Source organism: Cryptomeria japonica, chromosome 5 (genome assembly GCF_030272615.1).
Source record: "Cryptomeria japonica chromosome 5, Sugi_1.0, whole genome shotgun sequence".
Taxonomy (NCBI): Eukaryota; Viridiplantae; Streptophyta; class Pinopsida; order Cupressales; family Cupressaceae; genus Cryptomeria; species Cryptomeria japonica.
Window position 1 is genome coordinate 100,481,018 of NC_081409.1, and position 12,274 is coordinate 100,493,291.

The window sequence follows — 12,274 nt, forward strand, 5'->3', positions numbered from 1 at the left end:
CAATGATGAACAACCAACAGAATGCAAATGTAAGATTTGTAGTTGGAAAACTAAAAGAGAGAAGAAGATGCAGCTAAAGCTTGACACCATAGAAAAGCATATTGGTAAGGTTTATGAAAAACATATCATAGACGGAAAGGAAACATGAGTAGTAAGATGGAAATCAAAGGAAGAATGTCTTCATGTTAAGTATGCCGTGGAATATGAAGAGCCTAACCACAAAATGACACTTATTCATAATAGTGGATTTGGAAATACAATCAAGGTTGGGCTTGAACATGCAACGAAAGATGCAAACCTAGCAAAGCCTGTTCAGATGAGTGTTGTTTCTCATATTATGTCGAGAGGGCGTCCTATGAAAGATTTCCCAGAATTTAGTAATTTATTATCTTTTTTGAATGTTCCTCACTATCCTATGTCACATTGGTCAATAAACGTTGGATGGGAAATGGCAAACTGTCTCGCTGAGGTGGAAAAGGAAAATTTACAAGAGAGTGTAAAAGAGTCAAATTTCATTTCATTATCCATAGATGAAGTTACTGTGGTAGATAATGTTGCTTGGGTTTGTATGCATGTGTATACTGTAAAAGAACACGTCTGCCGAGCTCATCTACTCTGTGTTTGTAAAATGAGGGGCAATTCAACAACAAAAAATTTATATTTGGAAGTTAAGAAAGCTTTGAATGAAATTGCTGGTATGGATGACTTGACAGTTGCCAAGAAGTTGGTGTGTGTTGGAGCTGATGGAGCTATAGTAATGCAAGGTCAAAGGACCGGTCTTTGCGCAAGATTACAAACTAGTATTGCACCATACATGGTTGGCATTCACTGCATGGCCCATCAAATGAATTTAACATATACAATTGTAAGCAATTTCCCTACAGTGTCAAAAGTTGAAGATTTGGTCCACGAGCTCCACTCATACTTCTGCCGAAGTCCTAAACATTTTGCAGAATTTTAGATTTTTGCTGAGGGAGTAATAGGAGGAAACAAGCTTCTCAGGGATGTTGAGACTAGATGGATCTCCTTGCATGGACCAGCAGAACGAGTTCTAACTGAATATCAATCCTTGATCAGACTAATGTATGAGCAATGCCTCACAGTAGACAAAGCTCCTGGTCTCTTACATAAGTTAAGTGATATAGAGACTCTGTTAACTTTAGCTAGTCTTCTCCCCATGCTGGATTCAATGAACAAACTTTTTAAGAAAGCCCAAGACAGAACTATGTATATCAATGAGTATAGCACTCTACGTAAAATGACATGCTTGAGCCTGGATGGTCTATATTCAGATCTAACACAGCGAAGCCCAAATTTTTTTAGGTGGCAGATAATTATAGATTTGAATCATGCTGAAATTTTTTTACATTTCAATACAAAAAATGAGTTATGTGTCTTTATAAAATGATTTCAGATACCAATGTACCAATCTAAGACGAGAAAGCAAGGCAGAGCACTACCAATTAGAAAAGGAAGATTTTGATAGGATTGTTAAATCTGTTAGAGATAATCCAAATGACGCAAAGATGTATCATAAAAAACTAGAGGAATTGATATTGACATTTTCAAAAGATGCATATTGCAATGGACAACCAATAGAAGTAATTTTAAATTCAGATCATCTTAGAAAACAATGTAAACAGTTTGCATTGGTTATGAAACAATAGTTGGTTAACTTGGAGAATCCATTTGAACCTGGATCAATCGCAAGGCTTTGGAAAAGGATAGATCAAAGTGAAGCATTGCGTATTGCAATACCAGAATATTGGAAACTTGCTGATTTATGTCAAACAATGATATTGGGGTCGGTGGAAGATAAGAGAGTTTTCAGTACATTAGGGCTTTTGAAATCAAAGATTAGAAACAAATTAGACAAGAATTTGGAAACTTTCTTGAGGTTGTTTGTAACCCAGTATAATGTTAGAGATTTTCCATATGATAGGGTACTGGCAATCTAGCATTCCATGCGTGATAGACAAGGGGTGTGCAACACTTTAAAAGCTGGTGGTGCTAATGCTAGTGCTAGTGCTGAGACAAATGAATATGATCGATCGCAGACTCAGAGTCAGCATGAAGACGAAGATATTTTTGAATACTCGACTCAGAATGAAGATGAACCTGTTAGTACTAGTCAGTTTCCAGATCTTGAGTCCATTTGGGATATAGAAGCCTCGAACAGTCAGACTGAATCACTGAAGTGAATTAGCAGTCAGTTTATAGGTATTTATAATTATACTACAATTCTTGAGTCATATTACAATTTCAATTTGCAAAATTGCAATACTATAGTTGTCATTGATGATTTTTGATATTGTATTCCTTGAATTTGTCAATCAGAAGTAGAACGGATACTTATTTCATATTTTTAATTGTGAATTTCAATTATTACTAAACAATTGAATTATTAGTAAATTAGTATTTGGTTCCACATTATGTAACATGTTGAACATGAAATGCAACAATTTGTGTCACAAGATCCATAAAATTATTCATATTGCATAACTGTTACTGCTAGAACCTTTCTACTGTTTTACATTAAATGCTTAAAATGATGTTCATGGCGATTAGGGTTTTGTGTTTGTTTTTTGTCTTAGTTGGCTAGTAAACCGAGTTGTCGTGCGTTGAAAATCTAAGTTGTCCTCTATTTATTTGTCCATGTCAACATCAAGTGTGGTCAAATGGTTGGTCAGACATGTTTAATGGTTATCGCTAGCTCTCAGGTCCTTTATCATCAAGTCACCTTAAGTCATGAGCTTGCGAGTACTAGGAGATTTTAGTTGTCGCTACCTCGCAAGATGTTTTGCACTTGACCATTTTATGTTGCGAGGTTGCAACTAGGTGTGATTTTATGTTGTCGCATGGTCGCGAGGTGTTCATGGTTAAGTCATTTTAATTTGCGATCATGCGATGTAGTTGGTATCGCAGCTTAGTTGGTTTCGTCGCTTGCTCACAGGTTTTGAAGTTGTTTAGTATTTTAAGTTGCAATCTAGCGATAGGTAAGTTTTGGTCTGATTTTGTGGTCATCGCATGCTTGCGGGTTTGTAAGTCTTAATTCAAAAAGTGTTGCGAGCATGCGATGGCAGTTAAGTGCCTTGTTATCATGGGATCGCAAGGGTTTAAGTCAAGTTAAGTTTTGAGTTGCGAGCTTGTGATGAAATAAGTTATTTTGTTAGATCAACGGCTATGGCTCACTTGCGAGATTCTATGAGGATTCGTAAAAGGGGTTGCGAGCTTGTGATTAAGAGGATATGGTAGCATTATCACTAACTCGCCGGTTCCTTTCTTAATTGTTATAACCAGTTGAGAGTGTGCGCTTAAAGATGGGGATTGACACATGGACTTGTTTGTTGGGTTCTGTAAAAGTTTTGACATGATCGAGCTGAGAATTTGACATTTGTACAATTGCATTAATGCATTCTATCAGTTTAATTGAATTAATGCCACACTAGCTAGTTCATGCAAGTGTGACAGTTAATGAGACTTGAGAGAAGTGACGGTGCCCAAATACCATTTTATGTTGCGAGGTTGTGAATGGGTATGATTTTATGTTATCGCAAGGTTGCGAGGTGTTCACGGTTAAGTCATTTTAATTTGCGATCATGCAATGCGGTTAAGTTGCCTGCTCGCAGGTTTTGAAGTAGTTTAGCATTTTAAGTTGCGATATGGTGATAGGTAAGTTTTAGTCTGATTTTGTGGTCATTGCATGCTTGCGGGTTTGTAAGTCTTAAGTCAAAAGGTGTTGTGAGCATGCAATGGTGGTTAAGTGCCTTGTTGTCACGGGATCGCAAGGGTTTAAGTCAAGTTAAGTCTCTAGTTGCAAGCTTGCGATGAAATAAGTTGTTTTGTTAGATCAACGGCTATTGCTCACTTGCGAGATTCTTTGAGGATTCGTAAAAGGGGTTGCGAGCTTGTGATTAAGAGGATTTGGTAGCATTGTCGCTAACTTTCTAACACGTGGACTTGTTTGTTGGGTTCTGTAAAAGTTTTGAATGCCAATCGCCAATCAAATAGAAGGGCATGAAGTCAAATTTTGCTCGAGTACTTCAGTTTGAAGTTTGAATTAATATCATTATGCCACAGTAGCTAATTCATGCAAGTGTGGCAATTAATGAGACTTGAGACTTGAGAGAAGTGACGGAACCCAAAATTCAAATAGTAAATACCATAAATTGCATGATCGAGCTGAGGTTTTGTATAATTGCAATAATGCATTCTATCTTCGAGGTAATCCAGTGAATTGAGCTCTGCAACAACGTTGGAGAATTCGGAGTGTTGGGTGTGAGAAAATTTTAGAAAATTGGTTAAGTTTTTCTCCTGTAGCTAAAATGAGCCAGGAGATGAGTGGTACTGGAGGTTCCAAGCCCAAGCCCAAGCCCAAAGCCATGACAAGTGGAGCAGGAGGACCTAGAGGTTCCAAGGCCAGTGCCACTAAGGAAATGATGGTTAAGAAATACAAAGATGAATTTGTAGATTTGATGCTAGGGACTTCCGTTGCTTTGAATACAAATCATTTAGCATGGAGAGATTTATGGAGCCAATGCAGAAACCCTACCATGCTTAATATGACTGGTTCTGCCCTGTTTCATTATTTATGGAAAAATAGGGTTAAGGGTGTCTCGATGTCAAACCCTTGGGATTTAAATATGACAAAGTTAATTATGTTAGATGTGTATGTTGATGTGGATTTGATCAAAGAGTTGGCCAAACGCTATTGCCCAGTATCTAGGGTAATCAGAAGAAAGAACCAGTCTGTCCTAGTGTCAATTAACAGAGCTAGCTTTGTTGAAGCTTTCGAGATTACTGGTGCTACATGCATAGATATAGATTTGGAGTAGATTGCAGAGGATTATGACAAATACAAAGGTGTTATCAAGAAGCATGCAATGGCCAAATACATGCCTAGGGTGAATAAGAAGCCGGTTATAATTCCAGAGAGTATCGAACCACCATTTGACATCACACCTTTCCACCATTATATGCATTGTACAATCTATGGATTATGCAGAGTGTTGGGTTTTGATGGAGATTCAATAGTGTCAGCTGAATTACTGATGATGGCTATGGACATTCAACATCCAGATGTTAACAAAGATTATGATTATGTGGGCTATGTGGTTGAACACATTCATAATGCTCTAGTTGAAATTCAAAGTGGTGCACCTAGCCCTACATTCAAGCATTATTCATTGCTGATGCATTTAGTCTTGTTCTATAATGTTGAGTTTGTGGATAAAGATTTGGAGCTTTTCAAAGAAGAATTGGGTGTCTTAATGCCAATACAAAGATGGACCCAGGTTTGGGACAGTAGTCCTCCCCATTCTTCTTTCATTTTCTTTGAAAATTGGATTGTTTCACCAATTATGGAAATGCTAGGAATAAATAGGGAACGATTGTCAATTAATGTTAGGAGAGTTTTGAGACCTTCCCAGTATGTTCCAAACTAGCCTATTTCACATAACTGGGGGGCCTTTTACTTTTTTGATAACTTTACTATGATGAGAGTCTATGGGTGTCCTCAGCCTCCCCATATTTTACCAAAATTTATTCCAATTAGGATTGCTTTTATGGAGTTTATCTGACAATTGACCCTAGTTGAAAAAGAATACCTTGATAAACATAGGAAGGGTTCTTTTCTTCCTAGGCTTTGGGTTGCATCTGATTTTACCATTGGTAGGAGTTCATTTGATGAAGTAAACAATTTCCTTAAATAGTATAGGTTTGTTAATGTTGTGTCTAGATTCTTTGATCCGGAACAATTTATTAAAGTTGCAATGCCAAAAATGACACCTTGGGCCACAATAAAGGACCATGAACCATTGGATGATAAAGATGTGGCTAGAAATTTGCTGAGAAAAGATGAAGTACAAGAAAGGAGAAGAAAATGGAAAAATTTGATGAGAGTTGAAGTAGAATTGTTGGTTGCTGACCCTAGTTTCTCAGGTTTTTTCCCTGATAGCCCGTACCTAGAGAGGATTAACAAAATGCTGAGTTTATATGAGACTCTGATGGAACAAATGCCTCAAATTCCAAAAGTGACTGCTCAGCAGCAAGACCCCCAAGATGGGCATTCTTCACATGGCAAGAGGCCACTTAGTGTGTATGTTGATAATGTAGAGAGTGGGAATAAAGTTCAATCTACCCAAGTACTAGCTGCAAAGAAACAAAAAACCACTGAGGTCCAAACAATTGTGAGGAGAGACCCTGCTAGAGAAATTGTTATAGAACAAGGACACTACTTTCATCAAATAAGGACACATCTCAGAGAAGCAAGACAGAATGAAGAATAGGGAGAAACAAACGAAGCCCTTGCTCAAGGCTTTGATGAGCATGTGATGTTGTCAAATGAGTTCATGAAAGATGATGACTTTATTAAGTCAAATGAATTTAAAAGTTTTTTGACAAGGTTGAAACAAAATCAATTAAAACAAAATCTGATCATAGAGGAAGCAAATGAAGAAAAGAAAGAGGAGATCATCAAGGCACTGTAGGAATATGATCCTGACAGGGAGGAAATATCTATGGAACAGGCAAGACAATTGATAAAGAGTACTGGTATGATTATGATGCTTGACTGGGATATCCAGTCTTTTTTTATTATTGATCAGATTAGGAAGCAAGACGACCCAATGTTTAGAACTGAATTTGAAATTGGAGATGTAATAAGAGGATCAAGATTTAATCCTAAGTCAAAGACACTTGCTGCTTGGTCTTTGGCCCCTTCCACTCAAAAGCCCCACCTTCTAAATATCCAAGTAGAAAAGAAAGATGATAGAATGATCTGGAACTTGTAGAACACAACTGACACAAAGATTGCCTCATTTTTTACTCAAGTTTCTTTCATGAATTTATCAAAAAAAGAGGATTTTTCAAGAAGATACACAGAAACATATACCCAATTGATTGCATTGTCTAAAAAATATGAAGAGACACTGATGAAGAAGGGCGCTCTGGAGGAAGAGTTAGTGGAGTTGAAAGAAAAAATTGCAAATGAGCCCCCTCCAATACAGATTATAGAACAAGTACAAGAAATACCAGCTGATGTGATAGCAAAAATGGAGGAATACACAGGGAAAATTGAAAAGCTTGAAAAGGAACAAAATGTCAAGGCTATCTCTATTGTGTTAGGAATTATAAAACACAAGATTACTATATTGAAAGACAAATTGATGATTGTACATGATTTGCACATTACTTTGAAAGAGGCAAGCAAAACATCCTCTGAGGCTGTCGCTTTTCTTGGACCTTTGTTCAATGTTTGGTCAGGAAGAAGCAAATTAATGGATAAGCTAGATAATGTAATGATGTATAGTGACGAGTTCCCTCCCAAGATTAGTGACACTAAAGACATGGTGGAGGTAATGAATGCAACTTATGCATTTTTCACAGGGAAGGATGTGCTTATAAATGAAAAATTGCAGACATTTGGGGAAGGTTATAATATATTGATGCCTTCAATTTATGGTAGTAATGGAGATTTGAAATCAGTTTCTGATTGGACCAGCGAATTTGATTTGATTTTGGAGCAAGAAGAAATAATCAAGCATGTAAATGAACAGGTTGATGTTGATTTCCTTAACGGTCTGCTTGATTCACTGTTCAAGGTTGAGGTTGACCATGCAAAATTTATTGTTGAGTCTAGGGTAGTTATAGATGGCAGATGGATAGATTCAGTTGCAAAGTTGGAAGAGGTAAAGGCATTCAATTGGCCAACAGAAAAAGAGGTGGACAGTGGCAAGCCATGCAAAAGCTAAAGAATAAATCTCAGGTTGAGGTTGCTACCCAAGATTCCTCATAGTAATCCTAAGCTTGTTGAATCCTCAGGTTGAGGTTGCCACTTTTATTGATCAATGATGTTGAACTTGAAAACTCTTATATAGTTATAATAGCTCAACTGTTCAAGAATTTGATAAGTGCATAGTTGAATCACATTGTGAATTTACTTTCTGATATCATTATGAATATAATATCAATATCATTTGTAGTTTGAGCAATGCGATCTTCACATAATTGTCTTTGTAATGAATTTATGTTTTCACTGTGAATTGAATGGTCAAGGGTTTTTCAGTTTACATATGAATTTGGGTTGTGTAACTATATGTAATGGCATTATTCATAATTTCATTCCTATTTATCTGCAAATGAATCTTATTGAAGTTTATTATCAGGTTGTCTTGAATTGTAAGTGACTCTATGCCCTAGGATAAGGCACTGGTCTGTTGTCTTGATGTTTTACTAATTATGTTGTATAATTGTATTCATATCTAATAATCTGTTGTGGTGTTTAATACTTTCATTCTTAATACTCTTATGATTTTATATGCTATTGATGTTTATGTAATATATATGGAGGTGTTCTATGACTGTCTATAATCCGCCCACCAATTACAATGAGGTGAATCCTTAATTATTTAATATGATTCTAGACTAACAGAAACTTTGCATTATTGAGCATAATAGGATTAGGAAGCATTAAATGAAAAATTACATACACCATAACAATGCAACAAATGAAAAAAGTTAAATCTCATGATTCTGATCATTTGAAAGAGATAGAATTATACACAAAATAAATTTATATATAACTCCTTCAAGAACCTGCACAGACAAAGCTTGACACTAAATGCTTTTCATTTGTTTTGTAAATGACTATATAGTATACAACTTTCTCCCTTCACCTAGAGTCTAGAATCACTACTGGAACTAGAAAAGGAACCCCAATGACTATACAACTTGCAAAACTGCTTGAGCCATGCCATTATCACCCTGATGCCTTCATTTCAGATGGAATGTGAGATGCTATGTTCTATCCAAGTCCAACAGATCATTTCCAAATAGAGGAGGAAGCCTTCATGCCTAGGAACAAAGAAAATGGAAAGAGGAACTTGAGCCTTCATGCCCATGATCAGGGAAAGTGGAAATAAGAGCTTTAGGGTAAATGCAATCTATTGGGGGGGGTTGCAGCTTCCATGTCATCACAAAGATGACTGACTGCCACTCCCCACCCAAAAAAATCCTTCTTTCATTCCTCTCTGGGCTCCTTCTTCAAACCCCTTGCCATCCTATGGCAGAGTAGAAGGAGAGGATGTGCCATGCTTGACCCTTCTTGAAAAAAAGGGTTTCACACCCCCTTTGGCAATCCTTCTCACTTTCACAACCCCTCTGACAACAAACAAACTCACACAGAAAAAACAAAAAAACACCCATCCGGTATCACAGAGCACACAACAAGTACAACTCCATGCACGATCTTGCTCAAACATCATCTTCTTTTTTGAGGAAAAAAACCACTCCCAGAAAATGAAAAAGTTTTATTTTCTCTTCTACCAATTAAGTCACCACTCCATTGTATTTATAACATTTTCACACTTCATTTGGTGATGCTCATTTTGAATTCACATGAAAAATTATCATTTTGGTGGTTTTCAACATGACTGTAGACTCTAGATTCCTAGAAGTCATCATCATGCCTATCAAATCCAATACATCCTGCTAAGGCTCATCTATTGTGAACGATTTTGTTCTGATTTTATTCGTCCTTGATTGGACAAATTCTACTTCAAAATCCCTGACAACAAGCAACCTGAGCTCTTATTTCTCAGAGAAATCCGTGATCTCCCATCTCTAACTTAGAAGCTATCAAATCCTTTTATGCCTCTGAAACCGTCGTCCTCGCTTGTCTAATCAACCTCAACTCAAGAGAAACCTTCAAACTAGTCCCTCGGGAATGAGTTAGCTTCCAAGCCTTAAAAATTTTAGGTTGTGAGCTAGTGACCAAATAGTTTGTGGTTAAGTTTTATGGTTATCGCCAGCTCGCGAGGTAAAATGTCTGAAGACATGATCAAGCCACGAGTTGGCGACAAGTTGGTTTGGGTTTACATTGCAAGGTCTCTATCTTTTTGGGTGTTAGCGTTTTATGTTACCGAGCTGGAGATTGTTAGTGAAATTGCTTTGGTCGTGAGGTCTCAAGTTGGTCTGAGATAAACAGTTTTATGTTGGCAAGTATGTGATAAGGGTTAAAGTTACCACTATCTCCAAGTCGCTGTGGTGATCAGGACTTAACATTTGTGGTCGAGAATTGGCGAGTGCCAGTTTAGTTTCCCTCAGTTGCTAGGTCTCAAGGTTAAGAAGGCTTAGCATTTTTAGCTTGCGAGTTGGAGATAGAGAGAGTTGTAAGGGCTTGTCGCTAGGTCGCAATATTTTCTAATGGGTAGTCTTCCAGGCAGAGAGTTGACGACTGTGCGCCACATGTTTTAATTACTTAAAGTTAATACCTTAAAATCGCCAATATATTTTTTTTATGGTTTGAAAATAGCTTGAAATCGCCAATATTTTATTTTTTATGGTTTGAAAATAGCTTGAAATCGCCAATATTTTATTTTTATGGTTTGAAAGTAGCATAAAATCGCTAATATTTTATTTTTATGGTTTGAAAATAGGTTGAAATCGCCAATGCAAATATTTTTCTGGTTTAAAAAACATTACCATTCGCCCATGCAATTATTTTATGGGTTTTAAAAATAGTACAATTCGCTAGGATTTTTCACAAACTTTGAGTGATCACGGCTAATTCGCCAATGGAGATTATTATTTTTCTCCGTAAACCGCAAAAATTCGCCAGTAAAATTAAAATTTTCCTCAGAATTATACAACTTTTGCTAGTTTTTACACCTTGTCCAAGGGGGGGGGGGTTTCTTAAATTTTTCCCTGCTTGTGATTAGAAAAGAAGGATATATGTTCAAACATTAACTTCAGATTATAGTATTTTACAAACTTAATGTGAACAAATTCTACACCTTGCATGATCATTCTTTCCTAATATGAAAATGAACCTAAGTGTAGAAGTGATGTGTAACATGTGAAAGTGGTCTAACTAATAGTGAATCAAAGTGATTGAATTGATCATGATCTTTAATCTATAATAAATATTAAGGACTAACAATATGTGTGTGTGTGAAATTTGGAATTTGTATTTGAAACACAAACACTCAATAAATCATTGCATGCATGGTTAGTTGATCAAAATCAATAAATATAAAAACCATAACAAATCGACCTATTGCCTCCTAAAAGATGTGAGTATAGATTTTCTCTCAAATTTATCTAAGCAATACCAGTGACTAGACTACACCAAGACGAAGGATTTAATCTATATGAATGCAAACTAAATGAATGCAAGATTAATAAAATTAAGCTAGATTAATCTAAAATGATATGAGAAGCATGATTGTATGCATGATTAATCTAAAATTCTAATTGTGCTAGATGATTGAGATAAAATGCCTATAGTAATGATGCTAAAATCTAGGATGCAAGGGATCTTTATTGCTCCAAAATGAGGGGTATTTATAGGAATTCCAAGGCCAAAGATGAGGTGGCAAGAATTGACGGTCTAGATTCAATCTGAAGATATCAAGGGCTAAGAGTGAGGAAGTTGGAGAAGAGGTTGAAGGAAAGGGCACTTGTCATCTCTGTGGTGACAAGTGTCAAAAAACCTTGCTCATGAGAGGACAAGTGTCCAAGGGAGGAGACATGTGGCAAAAGTGCCATGTGTCTCAAGGAGAGAATATCCAACCCATAAGAGGTTAGGATAAAAGAGGTTAAGATGCGCAAGAGAGGATAGGGGTAGTTAAAGTCAGGATTAGATAGAATGGGTTAGGTTAGGGGGTGGTTAGGTTAGGTCATTAGAAGTTAGGAGCCACATGCTCATTTGAATTAGAAATTCAAATATTTGAGAAAAGGGTAATTAATCTCAACAAAATTGGATTTGTTAAATTTAATTACACGATTAGAAGAATTTATTAAAATAAGGGAAATTAATTAATTTGGAATTAGTTAATCAAAGGGGGATTATTGAATGAACTATATAAATAAGTCAATTAGACTTATTTACTACTAGATGAATAGGGAAATTAATTAAATTGCTTGTGAATTCAATTAATTAGCAAGGGGAGTTAATTAAATAACTGTGTAATTAATTAATTTATCTTTAGACCATTTTTAGGTGTATACATTTTGCTCCTCTTTGAAGCGATGTGTGACGACGCATTGGTTCAAAGAAAAAATGATTCGATGATGTTGTTGTGATATGATTCAATGCAGATTTGATCTTGATATGATAAATTTTGATTTGATGCAGACATGATTCGATATGATGCCCCAGATGTTGATTGGTAGATTATGATGTGATGATTCTCCCTCGGGAGATCAATTGAGAGAAATGACAATTGGATTGTTTGGATTTTTGCGAAATTTATTTCTCGATAAAATTTATTTG